Here is a 19649-nt window from a genome sequence, read left to right on the forward strand (position 1 = left end):
CGACTGGAAATTTTGGGAACATATTTTTGAAATGTTTAACTACAAGACGAAACAAAAAAGAAAAAAAATACTTTTTTCAAACTGCACCCCCCCCCCCCTGAAGTAATCATTTTCGATCGCATCATTATAGTTAACGAATAACATATTAGCCATAGTTAGCAGCCTAAACTCTTAGATTAGCCGAATATAATTTTGGCTTATTTTTCGCTCCATTGTTACTGCATATCTAGTCAGAAGTAAAAGTAAAAAGATGATATTCGTCACAGAGAATAGTTTGTTGCAGATGTGTTCAAATTCGGAGAGCCGAACATAAAAACATTTGTAAAGAAAGTAGAAAACACTACAAAATTAAAACAACATGGTGAACAAAAATATTTAGAACAACAAAAATTAAGTAACAAATTAACAAAACAGTCGGATCCCAACTTACACGAGGGGTCTTATCCGTCACGTATGTCGAAATTTCGCGTTGTGGAAAAGAGGTGTGTATATGATTTTTTATTAACATACCCAATTATTTTAGACATTTTTAAACACACTTTCAAACTATTTTAGACCATTTTTTAATTATGTGTTACCGTTTCTTACATAAAGAGCTGAATTTTCGCCATGTTTTTAAATAAGCTACAATATTCAACATGAAATATTGTTACGATGCACAAAATCAAATGATCAATGGGAGAGAGCGACATAAATAAAACTGTACGGTACGTACAGTATGCGTATAGTAATAAGAAAGCACTACACTATAATAGTAGTGTACAGTAGATACAATTATAGTTGCATTTATAAGCTAAAAATTGAAGATTATTAATGCTGCGCAATCTCTGATCGTTATTCTAATATATTTTTAAACACAGTAGCTTCGCATTGACTTTTATAACGTTTCCATCGATGGTAACATAAATCTTTCAGGGTTTCTATAATCCTAGAGAGCAGATTAAACAAGAGTAGATTCCAATTTCATACTGTTTGCATTTTGCTTAGACACTACTCTGCGAGTTTTATATTAAAACTAAGTTCTGACGGGTTGCTTACTATTGACTTATAATTTTAAGTATGAAAGATTCACTCATACCTAATTGTCGTGTGACCTTTGATCCACTTTTTGTTGTTTAAGCTTATCAAGAATCTTTATCTTTTCTTAAATTGTCTCAAACTTTTGCTTTTTGTTTCCATCGTTACAAACTTTAGATGAAACAGCGAGCTTAGATGCCACAATATTTTATCGCTTTTCATATTTAGAGTTAATAAATGAAACATGAGGAGTGATTATATATACACACTAACAAAGCGATATTTAGACTAGTGTGGTGTGCAGTCAGTGATGCAAAAATGATGATAAACATTCACGAAGTCAATATTTAGTAGGCAATAACGAATCCGACCCTGAGTATCACGATTCCTTTTCAAATATTTTTGTGTTGCGAGCGAGAAATTTTGCATTAGCTCTAAAATTCGTTGCTCGTGAAAAACTCTTGTTATAGCTATTCCGCGTAAGTCGAATCGCTTTGTAGCGGGAGTCGACTGTATATAAAATAACTGAAATTAACCAAAACATCTAATACGAATAAAACGCAAAAATATATCGAGTGTTAAATACCAAAAACAGCTGTTACAATAAAAAGCAAAATATGAAAAATATAGCTACATATATCGTGTAATTTAAATGTAATGCGTAAGACATGCAGTTGCTGTAGAAAGAGAAGAAACTGGTTGACTTTACTAAATGTGTCACAAACACCGTTATCACGACAAGAACTACTCGTAGATATTCATACACCGTTAAAAAACTAGGTGCGTTGCTTTGCTTAATAAGTGTAACGTTACAGCTTCTGGAGTAAGTCACATATTTTGAGTATAAACTGTTATCAAAGCTTATGCCGCGTCTCATCTAGCTCTAGAACTTTATTTTAATCTACTGTTAATCGGCGCAGACATCGTAAGCTATCGCAATTTAAATAGTGTTAGAATATGAAAGATAAAATGTTATCAATTTGTTAAGTGCACGCGAATGTGTATAATTTTCAAAAATGGATACATATGGAAAATGTAACCTCGTGAATAAAAAAACAAACAAAGCAGCAAACAAAGACGTTACGGTGTCCAATTTTATGGGTTATGCCCTTTATTTTTTCCCTCAATTCTCTCTCTTGCGTTTTGTTGTAAGTTTCCATGCGACCAGCCAGTTTAGGGCCATCTTATATAAACGAATAAGTTAAGGAAATGTAAATTCTATGAAATATTTTTTACAGTCCTTAAATGATAATTTATCTTACTTGTAAAGTTAGTTTACAGATTTTGGATAAAATAAACCAGTGGGACGGTACCTCCTAATATTGGGAACCATTTTTTTTTTTTTCATACAGGCGTCTATCATCAACTGATATCGTCGGAGCTAGTTGTCTAGCAGTTGGTGCTTTTTGTTGTGAACTAACTGGTAGTTGCGAATGCTTATTGCGCAGGGTCATTTTAAAATTATCAGTGGGTAAACAGATGCGTGCTGCAATGACTATTTCAAATAGGCTCATATGGATTGGTCTGGTAAACAAAACTTGTTAATAATTGATTTATGAAATCTAAGCAGTTGTTTTTTAGTGTTATTTTTGAGACACTCAATAATAGGATCTATGTCATGTAAACAAACTTTATCTTGGTTTTTGAATATATATATATATATATATATATATATATATATATATATATATATATATATATATATATATATATATATATATATATATATATATATATATATATATATATATATATATATATATATATATATATATATATATATATATATATATATATATATATATGGGTTTTATTTAATTTTTCTTAGTTTTTGGTTTAAGCTCTTAAACTCTGATGAGCCTAAACGAATTATTCTAAATTTTATGTTACTAATTTATTCTTAATCATTTTAGTTGTAAGTGGCAAAACTGAAGGTATCCCCTATTCATTGCTTTTATCTTAATTATAAAAATGTCACAAAAAAGGTTTTATGATACAACACAAAAACAGCTTCGACATATGAGTACGTAAAGCGTAAATGTTTTACTTAAAAATTAAGATTTTACGATCAATACGTATTTTTAGTCAAAGCAGCGTAAATTTTTCCCAAACATTGTTTCTAAAAGCAGATAAAGAGAAAATAAAATGATATCAGAATGTTAAATATGTTTACAATGACCTACTTTCCATTAACTCTGACAGATATGTAGTATATTCTGCTGTTGCGATATGAAAATCGCTAGTGTAATATCAGTTTAATTAACATCAAATTTGTGTCTGCTATGTCTTCTTTATATCCACTTTTCTGTCTTTAAAAGAGTGAAATTGAAGATGACAAATAAGAGTTTTGGTTTTTCACCGCATTAAATAATTACAAACATTGTTACACATCCTAAATTATTTTTTGAATCTAATTTTACATTTTAATATGTCTAATAAATGTATGTTTTATCTCTTAAGGGGGTTCGGGACAGATTTTGAATTTTTTTTTATTATATAAGATAAGATAAGATAAAATTTATTAACAAACAAAATACACATACATAACAGTAAGCAAAATTAAAAAAAGTAAAGTTAAAAAACTTACAAATTATAAAACATAAATTACAAACTTCATAACAAAATATTAAGAAAATCTTGACTATAGTTCAACACGAGTTAGTATTAAATTCACACTAAAGAGTGCCAAAGGCACTGTCCGTAGTGTTTTTTAATTGGTTTAGTATGGAGTACAAACACAAATATGTATTAACAGAAATATTTACAAATTAATTTTACACAAGTAGTAAAAATTTTACACAGAACAATTATTGGACTGTTTGACTCCAGAAAAAAAAACACAATAACTCGCATTGAAACATTCAATAGTATAAAAATTACAATACAAAATCCCCCCGGTTGGCAAGTCAGTATATTTTATCAGCTAAAAGTTAATTGTTGATAGAATGTCATTATTTTGTATATATTCATTGACCCCTTGTTTATATTTTTTAAAGTTCTTGTCATTCCTAACATCTTCCGTTAGTTCATTAAACAGCCGCGGTGCCAAGTAAAAGAATTGCTTTTTAATAATCGTTTTATTTGGTTTTATAACTTTATATTGTTTATCTGAAATTCGAGTATTATATTGTTTTTCATTAATTTCAAACCAGTTATTGTTGTTATGCAAAAAATACAATATTCTCTGTGCATATATTTCTCTGATATTATAGATTTTCTCTGACTTTTGTAAAATAGTATCGTTTTTATTAAGTTCTTGTTTAGATCCATAAATTATTTTCAAAATTTTTGCATAAGTTCTATTTAAATTGGTAAGATTTGTTTCATAATCACCTCCCCATGCACAAATACCATACGTAATTATTGAGTTTATCCAAGCATAAAATAAACATCTAAGAAACTTTTTCCCAACTATATTTCTCAATAGATAGAGCCAATGTATTCTACCTCTTAATTTCTTCACAAGTTTATCAGTATGGCATTTCCATTTTAAATTTTCACTAAAAGTTATACCTAAATAATTTATATTTTCGACTCTTTCTATGGTAGGGCAGTTACAGCTATTTGTGCAGTCACATGTTGGTTCGTGATATTTTATGCCTAAATCAATTTTATTAATTCCATTCTTTTTTAAATCAAACTTTATGTATTTTGTTTTATTTATATTAAGAGATAACATATTGTCAGTTAACCATTTATTTATAGCAGTTAAATCAAGTTCCATTTGGTTTTTTATGTCATTAATGCTCTTTGCAGAATATGTTAATGCTGTATCATCTGCATATAGAGTAATTGTACCGTATAATTTAATGTATGACATGTCATTAATATATATTAAAAAAAGTAATGGACCTAAAATTGATCCCTGAGGGACTCCCGTTTTTGTTGTTTTATATTTGCTTATACAGTTATTTAGTTTTGTTGCTTGTTTTCTGTCCGTGAGATAGGATAATATCCATTTGTAAGGTATTCCTCTTATTCCAACATTGTATAACTTTTTTATCAAAATCTTTATGCTTACACTGTCAAATGCTTTACGTATATCCAAAAATACTGCCAAAAGTTTCATAGTTTTCGTTAATGTTCGCATAAATTTCACCTGCTAATTTTAATACAGCTTTTTCAGTATTTCTGTTTTGCCTAAATCCGTATTGTGCGTTATGGAAAAAATTATATTTTTCTAAGAAATTCATCAACTGAGAGCTATAACATTTTTCCAATAATTTTGAGAATATTGGTAGAACTGAGATAGGTCTGAAATTATTACAGTCATCTTTAGCACCTGATTTGTGTATCGGTGTAATTATTGCTTTTTTTAGATCTTCTATGAATTCCCCTCTTTGTAGACTAATATTGATGATTTTTGTCACAATTTCTATATGATAATTAGCAATTATCTTAAGTGCATTACTTGTAATTCCGTCATGTCCCGGTGTTTTGTCATTTTGCATATTATCAATAATATTTTTAACCTTACTCATTTCCATTGGGTAAATATACATAGAATTTGTTTGGTGTGTTATGTTATTATCATAGTTTGATGCTTTATCGCCGTTTATTTCCACACAACAATTTATAAAAAAGTCATTAAATTTTTCAACTAGTTCATTGCTATTATCTACATCGATGGAATTCTTATTCTTAATCCCTGTAATATCTTTAATAATATTCCATTGTTTTCTTCCATCTTTTCCAGCATGGACAAATTTTTTATGAAAAAAATCCTCTTTTTTTTTTAATCAACTTTTTTAATTGTTTATTGTATTCTTTATAATTATTTTTATATTCCTTAAATATAAAAATACTTTTATATACTTTAGAGTTTTGAATTTTTTTGCACTGATTCACCATTTATTTAATAAGCAAAATCATAACATAAATATGAAAAAAAAAAATTTATTTAAATTTAATTAGTTCTTTTTAAAAAAATGGGGTTGCTTTAAATTGCTATAACTCAAAATATTCTTGATCAATTTTCAATTTTTTTAAAATAAATTACGCACAAATATCTAAGCTTTAATTTTTATTCGGCGATTTTAAAAATATTGATTCAATAAAAAATAAAAAATATTTGAAGAAAAATTTCGAAAAATTCGAAGATACTTTTAAAAAAAAAATATCATAATTTTTGCAGTAAATGTTTTTTTCAAATTCGCCGAATAAAAATTGAAGTAAACTGTTTGAAAAAGATATGCTCCAAGTTTCATTACTTTATCTTTATCGGTTCCTGACTTATAAGAGTTTGAATGCAAGAAATCGGGAAAAATTGCATCATTGAGAAAAACGCGTTTAAAGTTTTAAAGTTAAGTACACATTAGTTAGGTGCATGAAACAAAAATAATTATATCTTTTGTTCTATTTAAGATAGAAACAAGATTCAAACGTCCTCTTAAGCAGAAAAACACGGAGTAATTTTTCACATGATAAAGAAAAATTGCAAAATTTGACGATTTTTGTGTCCCGGACCCCCTTAAGCTAACACAGTATTAATATCACCTCTTGAAAAGCAAATAAAAACTTAATTCAGGGCTTATCAAGCCTACTTTCCATTGCAAAAACATAGATTTTGTGCTGCATGCTAGATTGATCTCCAGTTTCCTGTTATTTCATGTTTATTTTCGTCCATAGGAATAGACATGTTAAATCAAATACTTTTAGATTAGGAAAAAAGTTTAAACCCTCGATGCAATCCCCCGTGTACTTTTTTAACAAATTTAATATGATAAGAAAACAATTTTGACCACAGAACCATATGATTGCTACATTTCTTATTTTATGACTTGTTTTGAATAGATTAACTGCGGACGAAAAATAAATTTAGGATTTAATACACATATTTGCAAACATGATTTTCAAAAATCAGTGATTCATTGCTTACTTCCTATTTTACTCTTTCCGAGCATTATCTTTTCTCAAGGCATTCCAAAGTATACCCTAGTGATTATAATATGTTAAAAATGCTTTTAAATTGTGTCTTGCATTGCTGATGAAAATATCTTTGTTATTTAATATACATTTCCTTTGAAATGTACTGAAAGTTATTAGTCATTATGTTTAACTTTGATATACAATTTCTCTATTTTCAAACAGCTCCACTCATACTTCAATAGTATTATTACATCTAATGGCCAAAAAGGGGGGGAAACTTTATAATTTAATATCGTATTGCTTCCCAAAATTAAGAAATATTATTTATAAACACATTATAAGGAAGAGTAATTTTAAACCATGTGAAAACTGATTTTACGGGATTCCACCAGTTTCCGGTGAAAAACAAGTATAATTTCAAGTAACGTAAAATTACGTTAATTGTAGTACAATATAATAGATATTGCAGCTGGTATCATTAATGGTTAATTGGTTATGCTGAAGTTAAATGTACATTATAAAGTTTCGTAGTTTTTAGCAGGGACAAAATTTAAAGTCATGAATGCGTGCATGGAAGCAAAAATTGTAAACTGCCAATACTAATCCGTTGAAGCTGTTGTACCAAATATTCATTGGTTCTCTTAAAAATCAGCTCAGTCAAATAAAATGCACTTGAATGTTTATTAATGACTCATTTCTAAAAGCCCTTCATTTCATTTAAAAGGGAATATTGCTATACTTTTTAAAAATCAACCTACCATTTATTTTCCTAAAATTTCAATCTGACAAATTTTAGATCGTCACAAATAATAGGCTGTTTATTCATAGTTTAAGCACGCTGGAACTCTTTAATAAGCTAATTTTCTAGAAATATGATCCAAGTGCTCGAGCCAGTAAAGTGTAAATTGCATTAATATTCAAGTTCGTGTATTAGAAGTATAAACTGCATTAATTGGTCCTAAGTTCCGCAAGATTGGATTTCCGGATAGTTAAATAACATTTAAATTGACTGAATTTTATAACTGGCGATGAGGCGAAATTGAGTGTACTTTATTTCAACAACGACTTGATGTATGTAAATATTCGTTTATCCTTTCTGGTTGAACAACATGAAGTCCTTAAAATGTACGGTGGGGAAATTTATTGTTATTTATTAAATATAAAAACTGATGTTTTAAATTAACTTTATTTTGCGAATTAGTTTTTTGCCATTTCTAAAATTCACTGTTAGCTCTGAAGGTAAAATATTTTAAACAAACGGAACTTCAGCGAATAAAATAATTTATATTTGAAAAAAAACGTGATATTTTTAGGAACAGTGCCGGCAAAAAAAAAAAAAAAAAAAACTTTTACACGTGGTTGGTAATTAAAAACCTGACATGCAAACTTCTTGTCAGGATTTAACTTGGCATGCTCACTAGTGATTTTGCTCACTAGTGATTTTTTCCCCAGCACTGTGTACTTAAAATTAATATTACGACCAACGATTGATTTTTTTAACATTATAAACAGAATATTTTGAAAGAAAACTATGAATCTTTTATTAGAAAAATTCATGATAAAAATTTGTTTTGAACTTTTATTGAACCATCTTTCGCTTATTTGTACAAGCTAGCGCGTACTTTCTGACAATTTTGCCACTTTCTTACAATTTGTACAGGATAGCGCATGGTATTAAATTACTATATGAATTTGATTGGAAATTGAAGGTAGTACAGTTGAGCCTGCTTAATGGAATAATCAATTTTCCACCAAAAATACTTTAATAAGCGGGATATTCTATTATCCGGGATCAAAATAACAAATTACAACGGTTTGGTGCATTGAAAATTTATTACATAAAGCGGGATATTCTTTTAACCGATATTCCACTAAGCGAATTCAACTTTTTAAAATTAAAACAAAGGCCGATTTATTTTAAAACCAACTCACTTCAGATTGTTTTCCTCTTTTAGTCATTAGACAATGATGCTAATGTGAGAAAGGAAACAAGAATGAAATCCTAAAATAAATGTTATTAAAACGAAAATAAACATGTTATGAAAAAAATACGTGACATATGATTTGTTTTTCCAGGCTTTATTTTTTGAACGGATTGAACTGATTTTGATACCAAACCCCTCAATTTATTTTTTAAATCTTATAAGACGAATAAACAACGCAAAAGCATTTCTTAAATTACGTTTCACAGAACAATACCGCAATTATTCCTGGTAATTAACCATACCCTCGCATTTACATACTCGACGAGACGTTTTCCTGCTGTTGCAATCAACGTCAAACAACATATCGTAGCAACTAAAAATTTTAATGATGCTTTCCTTTCCCTCTCTAAATAAGTTATAAGTTCCCTTGAGATAACACTCGAAACTATCTCCTGAACTTATAATTATCTCCGCATCGAAAGAAGTCTATAAGCCTCATTAGTAATATCCGTTCCCGAGTTAAGGATCTCTACTCAATCCATTTAGATATAAAAGCTTCACATACAAGTTCTGTTCCTTTCGTTTACAACTTCTATATCGGATTCTTTTATAGCCTACACAACAACGCTCAATAACGGGGGCTGAGGCCGATAAACTTAAAGCATTGTTGATGGTCGGAGCGAACTGTGTAAGTTGGTGCCAGCGAATGTATATTTATCGACAAAACAACGGCATGTCTTCACAAAGACTCTATTATTCCCAGTTGTTTCCTTGATTTCTTCCATTAAGTTCTCTCCGTTTATAGAGCTTAGTGCCAACTGAGGGACATATTGGTTAACACTGAACTTTTGTTCTCCTTTCAGTTTAGTTACTTGCTCCATTTAGCACTAAATCATTCCATTGTAGTTCTCTTCTGTTTATTTCATTGACCGACAGGAGTATAGAAGTATAAAAACTTAGACTATGCAATGTAGAAACTCTGGATGAAATTGAAGGCATGCTTAAAATGTGAATATTATTTCTTCATTTTTTTAAATTTTACTTAAGTTGTAATAGTGACTAGAAGTACCCGCAAGGCGATGCCCGTGCTAGGAATTTAAATGAAGTCCGTTGAATTAAAAAAAAATCCCCTTCCCCTCTTCTGATGTGTAATGATCATTTTTCTTCCACTAAAAGGTGTACACACCTTTTCAAAAAAGAAAATATATTAAATTCTTTTTGAATTTTAAAACTGTTCGTCAAAACACATAAAAATATTAATAGTAGCTTTAAAACGCAAAATAATCCTTCAACTTATAGTTCATCGCTTAACGCGCCAAGCAACCAAGCTATCGTAACCCTGCTTTTTATCAAGTGAAGCTGTTTTTTTTTTTTTCTGCAATTTAAAATGTTTCACCAAATAAACAATACTATGATAAAAACGTTATAAAAAAAACAATCTCAATTGAATAATACGACAAATCAAAGGATTGGCTCAGATAAGCAACTATCTTAAACCATAAGAACAAAAACAAACGTCGAAAAAATAAGGAAAACAAAACACAATAGAAAAATCCTACAAAACCAAATTACGTACCTGAATGTCGAAAAAAAAAAAAACGCATTCAAAAACCAGTTCGCTGACCACAACAGTCCCACAATAGCGTTGTGTCTGAACCGTGTGGCATGGTTCCTCTCAGCTGTCGACACTGTCGGCCAGTGCCTTCTCGATGAGTTAACTCACCCCGCCATCTATTAGGAATTCATAGAACTAAACAATTAATTAAACATTTAATTTGCAATTTCGAATATGTATGTCAATCTGATTTTTTAAAAAATAGCCTATAGCCTTCCTCAATAATTGGACTATTCAACACAAAATAATTTTTCAATTCGAACTACTGTCTGTTCTCGAACTCCGCGACTAGTAGCTGCGAACGATTCCCATTGAAAACGGGGTGATGGTTTGAGGAAGCGCACTTCCCGATGCATTCAGTTTTTCCTTGCTCGTTACTTCCTTTTGCTGTCATCCCTGTTTTGATAAAATCAGAAGAGACCTGGCGCATGCGCATATTCGAGTAAGGTTTCACGTTAAAATATCGAACAGTAGCAGTTCTTGAGAATAGCGCGTTCAAACAAACAAACAAACTCTTCAGTTTTATATTATTAGTTATTAGTTTAGATTACAGTAAACTACCGATTATCCGCGAGCGGATTATCCACGGGGCCGATTATGAGCGAAACGATTATCAATCAGGAATATGTAGTTTCTTAGTAAGAAGCAAATACCAATAGCTGTTTTTTGTCGAAAAATTGTAAATTTAAACAGTTGTTTTTGCTTTTTTTAAATTTATTTATTGTGCTTTCTTCATCGTGCATACACTTCTTTATTGACGTTAAGTTATGTTGTGCAAAAATTCAAAATAAATTTACTGCACTGTTTGAATAAAGTGTTATGCATCAGACAGCTAAGTTTTTGAGCAAGGACAACTTTTACCATGTTTCTCCATCATCTTAGCCTTCTTGCGGTTACCCGCGATTTTTACTATCCGCGGTACTTGTGCCACCCAATTTCGCTGATAATCTGGAGTTCACTGTATATTCATTATCGTCACTGTATATTTATTATAGTGTATATTCATTAGCGTCGCGTTTGAATAAGTAGGTAAAATGATTATCTTTCATGAAGAAAACTTTGACTCTGATTAAAGTAATGGTCATACTCAAGCGTTTACCATGATCTGTTTAACAACTTTTAAATTTTGATTTTTAAAATTTACTCTAGTTTTTAGTTAATTTTGTTGTTTGATGATTAAAAATAATATGTTTCTTGTAATGCAGCAATAACATGTAGCATTCATGCTATACCAGTAGTGACTCCTTTATATTTTACATTTTAAAGAAAAACAACTTTAATTTATATTTTTCTCGTTTTCTGAAAGTATCAAAATGTAACATGTTTGGTGTTTTAAAATTATTTTCTAGAAAATATCTTAATTTAAAAATTATGCGGACGAAAGACATAAATTATTCTATGAAACATGCTTCTAAAATAATAAAGGACGACATTTTCGCATAAACCAATAGCTATTAGTGTGGTTTCTGTTTCGCTTCAGCAAGAGGTCTCTTTTACCAAAAAAAAATAAAAAAAATCAAATTTAGCATATAAAAGATAAAGTGTTCCGCCCCAAGACACTCATTTTGAATGCAGCTTTTGGTCTTCTTTTTCCTCAATTTTTCATCGTTAAAACTAATTCATGAATAATCGTTTATTATTAAATCGGTTTTGATTTTAATCTGTTGTATTCTAGATTAAAATAAAAATTGTGATTTACACTGTAAAAGAGCGAGATAGCAGATCATTTAGTTCAATTGCATACGAATCGGCTTTAGAAAACAATGAAATTAATACTATTTCTTTAACGATCAGAAGCTACGGTCCAAAATAAAAAATAATTTAGTACATATGAGGCAGTGAGAAGCAAAGGGATGTAAGTGGCAAAATTAAAAATTTAGAGATAATCAGAACAAATGGTTGGTGAACGTAGGTGAACTTTTCTTTGTCTTGGGGCAAGAGATGGTACTAGTAGACCTGGTAGGCGCTGCTGCACAGCAGGATTTAGGGAAAAAAAATCAATGAAAGCCTACCTAGAACGTTACCTTTATATTCGTTTTATTCGAAACTTGAAAATGTCCTCTTACATCCCTTTCTTCTCACTGCCGCATATAAGATAGGCAAACAGTAACCATGTTCAGGCGGATATGTCTATCATGCAAAAGGAAAAGACTCTCATGAAGAATCTGCAAGTTTTATGCTTAAAAATAGGGACTAAACAATAAATTTGTGATGCTTTCTAAGATCAAAAAGAAGGTGAACTTTGCAATTACTTCTTATGCATTCCCAGATAAGATTCTCATTTCAGAGCCTTCACAAAGAACGGTTATTATGAAAATCATTGAACATTAAAATGTCTTACTTCATGTTTCAACATATACTTCAGAATTGAGCACATTTTTGACTAAGACAATTCTTTAGGCATCAGATAAAAATGATAACAAAGCTGATAAGAACAGTGGTGATAAGACCTTGTTAGTATTTAATATTCTGACAAACTGTACATTATTTGGTGACTTGAAGAGTGTTTGACTTATAAATGTATTAGGCAATGCTTTTAATTTATAATCCTGTATTATATTTACCTTTGTTTTCTTTAATGTGGAATTAACTGTTCAGCACAATGTTTCACATAAACTGATACACAAACTGATGCACGTACAAGCGCCCTAAATGTAGAGAAATGTGGAAGAAAGTGAAATGGTGAAATATTCACTCTGCTTTTATCGCCACCTATCCAGTAATATGTTAACTATGTAATAGTAACACATGTAGCCTATTCCAGTCAACAAAAAATTAACTCTTAAAATCATAGAATATGATAATGTAAAAAAAATTTCAAAAAAAAAAAAAATGATACTCATATTGTAATATTTTGTTATAAGTCGAAAATCATTTTCGATATTATTGAATGATAAAGTTATTGTAATTAATTTTTGAAATATAGATTGAGATCTAATATTCGGTGCAACATTTATTTAGACAATATTAAACCTATTTGTATTTTAAATATTTTGTACAATTAGACAAGTAGAAGCGGGGCGAAGTGAAATAGTTGTTTTTCGACCCACCCTAATGTACAGTGAAGCACTTTGCTCTCTTTCTTAATAAGAATTCGACATGGGATAATACTATTTGTAAAATATAATACCCTTGCGTAAGTGAAAATCGTAACTGTCCTCAATCTATACTACTGAACAGTTCCAGATATACTTCTCACGAAGAAACAACTGAAGCATTTATGGTCCCGTTTTCATTTGGACATTAATATTACAAATAATGTAATCATGGTTTTCGAAAAAATATACGTTTGAAATAGTTTGCTTTAGACTAAAAATTACTGCCATAATGTGCTAATGTTTTTAGTCAAAAATATGTTTTTGCAACAGAACCTAAGTTTGAAATTTTGTTTTGGAATATTTCAAATCATTTCATGAAACACATGAACATCCCAACCTTACCTTCAATCTCAGGATCAATTTTTCAATACATCATCTTCAATTCTATATTGTTGCAACAGAAATACTAAGTAATGAAAATGAAGGAAGAGTTGAAGTTGTGGTTATAATAAAGGTAAGTGTGCCAAATAAAGCCAATTTAAGGTTCAGGGTCTAATATTTTTCCCGTTTATGATTTAAGTGGCACTTTTTTTATTTTATTTTATTTATTTTTTTTATTTAAAGATTCATCAAAAATGACTCACAAAAATATAAAAATGATCTCATATGAAAATTTAAGTTTAAGTATGTTTGTCGGCAATTTTACAAAAAAACGGCAAATTGGCTTTATTAAGAATATGCATTCCCAATAAGGAAAACACTGAAAAAACGGCAAAAACGACTATCAAACTTTTAAAAAAATTGAAAAACTCTTTATTGTCAATATAAAATGATATTAAACCACATTTGATTAACTCCAAAACATCATCAAGAATTTCATACTTACTTCAATGGAAAGAGGAAAGGTTAATCATCATGTAAATCATTGGACACTGATAAGTTATAAATTTCTGCTTTTTGGTCACTTCGGCTCAAAATATGCAGCACATGGTCACTTCCTAAACCCAGTCTTTTTGTGTCTTGATAAGAACACCTGAGTCCTAATCATGCCAATCGTGGTATTAGGCGAGAGTTTACTTTTCTAGGGATATTAAAGCGCGGGAAGAAATGACGGTACACAACGGTGTTTTTCTTTTTGAAATCGTCAATTACCTACACTAGGCTTTCAAGATCAATCAAAACCTTTTTATAACAGCATATTACACTAAATCATGAAGAAGCAAAATTTTCTGTAAAATAAGATCAGGTTATCACTTTCGCATATTGATTACAAACTGCTTGTTGATAACCCGTTATCATTAGCTTGGCTTTCTGATGGCCATAAAATCACGATCTGGCGAATGTCCTACATAGATAGATAAGGATTTGGCCTTATTGGTCTACATGATCTTATTTGACGCATCCACCTTAGTACAAACTTCGACGTGATCATTTGTTTTTTCATCATAACAGGATTGCCAACTTTAATTATGATGTTATAAAAGTAACAAAGATATCAATTTTATCCGACCAAAAGTTGACGACAAAAAAAAAGGGACTACTTAAAAAAAATCACTCTATAAAATGTTTGAGTGCGCAAAATGTCACCAGTGAATCCATTTTTTTTTTTTTTTTTTTTTTTACCAAAGGGTACCAAAGCAAGTTAAACTCACTTGTGAATTATAACTTTTTCTGACATTCCCATATTCGATATATTGGCCCATTTTAGGAAGAGCATGGACCATTTTAACGGTTTTTAATTTGGGCTTTTGCAAATTTGTTTATTTATTTATTTTTTTCATTTGTTTTCATATTAAGAAGAAATGAGGCTGCTTTAGTTGGTTCCTTATAAAATTTGGCTTATGACAAACTTTTTTTAGCGGGTTCAATTAATGCGGTCTCCTTTATCGTGCAAGTTACATTTTTCTGGTTCATGGCAACTTTTAACGCAAAACATAAACATTTATATGCGATTTTCCATAAATATGTTTAAATTGAAATGAAGCAATCACTAATCTGATTCTATTATCATCTTCCTCAAAATTTGAATTTATTAACTATAGAGTGTTTTTTAAAAAAATCACACTTTTAAAACTAAATGTGTTTAACTGTCATCTTTAGTGATAACTCCGTTATAATAAGTAAGCATGATTTATTTGTATTGTATTTCATGCATGTATTGTATTTCACACAGGCATTTTGAATGCTTGCTAAAATATTATAAGTTGCTTTATAGCAGTTTTTTTCTCTCTTTGTGTGTGTGTGTTAGGCTGTAACTCCTAAACTTGCGTTTTATAGTTATAAGACAATGCTTAATTAACTGTTGGATACCACAGCGGCCGATTTTTTTTCCAAATGGTATTTATTTTAAAAACGTTGAATGTGCAAGAAAAAATGCAAATTAAATAAATTTCGTGAAATAAACTTTCTCTTTTCATTCTTTAACGAAGACTTCTTCGATGTTTTATATCTTCATTAGTTACAAAAAATAATAATGAATAATTGTTGACAAATGTTGTTACATTAAAAAGCATTGAAGATAGCTTACATTTAACTTTACAATTATGGTTCCTATCATTTGCAGAGAAAACTTTCCTTTTTTTTACTTATTAGCTAAAACAAAATTATTAAAGCCATCAAATTTCAGAGGCAAGATATCTGCACGCAACACAACTTATTAAGTAACAGAAATTATTAATGAAAGGACAAATGATTTCATTCCGTGTTTTACATGAAAGAAATAATTAAGTGCATTCTCTTTTTACCACTACATCGAAATTTCCTTACAAGAATCAAAGTAAAACAAAACAATGCAACTAAAAATTATAATGATTCTTTCTCCCCCTCCCCTCCTAAACAAATAATGAATTTCCTCTAGTAACACTAGAAAGAGTCTTCCGAAGAAATAATTATCCTTAGCAAGAATGAAAGTTCTGCAGTCTCATTAGCAGTACTCGGGAGCGAGTTAAGAGCCTCAACTTAATCTATTTTACGTAGAAGCTGTTTTCTCTTATGGTCTTCATTTACAACATATGTTTCTTTTATAACCGGACTAACAACGTTTGATAATGTATCCAAAGGTAGATACTTTTGAAATTAGAAAATCGTTACACTTAATATAGCGCATTAAAATGCACTTTAATTGAAACATATTGGCTTATTATATTCTCAAATATTTAATCATTCATTTTATAAGTGAAATCTGACATTTTCCTGCGAAATTCTCACATGAAAAGGACATATATTATTAATTTGGTACATAGGTTCTAGTATAGTGATAATTTTAGTACAAAATATTCGACATCAAAAAAGATAATTGCTCGTTAAAATTTGAAAGAATCTGCACATGTTCTAAGGTTTCTCAAAAGTGTTGTTCGTGAGTACGGCTCAAACTTTTTTATTACCACATCAAACTTTCAAAGTAAGACATCATATTAAAGATCTTTTCACCTGTACGCTGTAAAAAAAATCCTGAAATTTTGCGGTAAAATTTACTGGCATCCATGTTGCCAGTAACTTTAACGTAAAATCCTATTTTAATTTAAAATTTTACGGTAGAATAATGAGGAGTTAATAAACACAACATGCAAGCAGCAGGTTTGATGTCAGGACCTTCGTATTGGACGGCGGCGTTGCTGACCACCATACCAGTAGGAACACACTGCGTGAGGTTGAATTGCGGTGTTATATGCTTCACGCTGTAAGTCATATGGTGTATTAATTAGTACTGCAGTCGTTTATTTTTTTCGGTACAATTTTGTAAAGTTTTTTTTCTCTACTGTAAACAATCCATGTAACAGTAATATTTACCTTAAAAATTTCCTGAATTTTTAACAGTGGATCTTAAAAAAACAAACAAACGAGACACATTCTTGCTGTTGTTAAAAAAAGAAACTTAAAAAGTGGTTTATAAGTTCCTTCCGTTGAGCAAGAATACTTCACACGAGTCAGTTACTACACTCTATAACAAAAAAAATCGACGCACCAAGAAACAAACATCCGATTGCTTTGAAATTTTGTATGCAGGAGTGTTTTGACCAGATATACAAATGATTAAAATTTGGTGTCTAATGAATAAATAGTTTTATCTCCAGCTCATCAAAACTGCACATCCAGATGATGTATATAAAGAGCAGTTCTTCAACAGTTGTTAAAATTTTCGGTTTGATTGCGACTCAGATTACCTTTCAACAACTTAAAAATGCCTCGTCGCAGGGTTCGTGCTCATTACGATCAACTGTCAGAGTTTAAAAGAGGTCGTATCATTGGATTGAAAGAGGCCGGTTGGTCAAATCGGAGAATCGCTCGTCGTTTGAGTCGAAGCGGTGCGGCGATTCGAAGATGTTGGCAAGGATGGGTGCAAAATGGCAGAGTCAGAATGGTAGCGGTCGATCTAGGGTCACAACAGATCGTGATGACAGAGTTATTGTCCGATCAGCTGTCACAGCGCTTTCTTCATCTCTATGAACCATCAGACATTCAACCCAAACACCACTGTCCATCATGACCATTTACAGACGGTTGGAACAACGAAATCTACGCTCGCACCGACAGTTACGCCACCTGCCACTGACACCTACACACTGCCGAGCCAGATTATAGTGGTGCATGGATCGATCAGGTTGGAATGGTGCCGACTGGGGACGTATAGTCTTTACCGACGAATCCTGCTTCCAACTGTGTCATCACGATCATCGAAGACGTGTTTGGAGACACCCAGGACAGAGGGGATCCTGCTTTAACTATTGCACGCCACACTGGCCCTCAACACGGCATTATTGTCTGGGGTGCCATTTCCTTTGATAACTGGACCCCATTGGACGCAATTAGAGGTACACTTACTCCACAGTGGTACGTCAACAACATCCTAAGACCTGTTTTACTGCCGTTCCTTTTGCAGTACCCTCGACTGGTTTTCAGCAGGACAATGCCAACATGCAGCACGTGTCGCTATAAACTGTCTGCAAGCTTGTCAAACTCTTCCGTAGCCTGCCAAATCGCCAGATCTCTCTCCCATCGAGCATGTCTGGGAAATGATGGGATGGTGATTGCATCTAGCAAAGGAATATTGATAACCTCGTCCGACAATTGGAGCGAATTTGGCCGGAAATACCACAAGACACCCTCCGGGAGCTTTATCGGTGTTTGCCACGCCATGTTTCAGCTTGTAACCAGGCTAGAGGCGGGTCAATACCTTATTGAACTTGTTACTGTAACTCTGACATAAATTATTCAATTGTTCTGAGAATTTAATCATTTACTATTCTTTATATTCTCTTCCTATCCACCAATTTTCGTTTGAATCGGATCACGCCTTCTTGGTGCGTCAATTTTTTTGTTATAGAGTGTATATACAGTGGAACCTTGATTTTTTATAGTCCGTTGAACTAGTGATAAAACACGCCCAAAGCGGGGAAGCAGAAAATCGGTAATGGAGGTAAAAATCCTAGCATACTGTTTATAAATTGACGCTTACCCAATGAACTAGGAATAGAAATGAGTATTTTCCGTTTTTCACAAGAAGTCACTGCGCCACGCCTCCTCGAACGCAGAGTTCCATTTTACGCGTGGGTGATCGGTACACAATCCATGCGCTTCTAAAGGAGACAACCAGACAGCTTTAACTTGGGCGTGCATTTTTTAATCTGCAAAAAAGTCTTAGTGCGCTCTACATCACTTGTGTGTTGTCATTTTAGCTAATCTTACATTTTAAAAACTGCTGCTTTTGCAACAAAATGCTGTGATCCGAATATACCTTCTGCCGAAAACAGCGAAATAAAATCATCTGATACCACGTGACGAGGAAGGAGTCAAGTGCCTTCTTGTGAAAAACGGACAATACTATTTATTCGTTTGTTTTCTAAATGTTTCCTCATTTTTAATCGCAAATAAAAATTGTTCTGGAGTTGTAATGCTTTAAGTTCAGACGCATCTCCTTCGGGTAAAGAACGCAGAGACCAATTGAAACTAGTCCTATCGTGAAAAAATGGTCAGAATATGCAAGAGACGTTGACATCCATTGAATCTAAATGTTATAAAGAGCTAAATTTCCGCTTTCTAACTATGGTAACTAATTATATATTTTTTTTTAGATTTTCTTTTAAACCGTAACCGTTTTAAAAATTTAATACCGTACCTTAGAAAGAATTTAAGTGCTTGCATTTTGAAGTTAAAAGGGTTTTTATATGCGTTAAAGAAACAATTCGG

This window comes from Uloborus diversus, chromosome 3 (assembly GCF_026930045.1).
Source record: "Uloborus diversus isolate 005 chromosome 3, Udiv.v.3.1, whole genome shotgun sequence".
In the NCBI taxonomy this organism is placed as follows: domain Eukaryota; kingdom Metazoa; phylum Arthropoda; class Arachnida; order Araneae; family Uloboridae; genus Uloborus; species Uloborus diversus.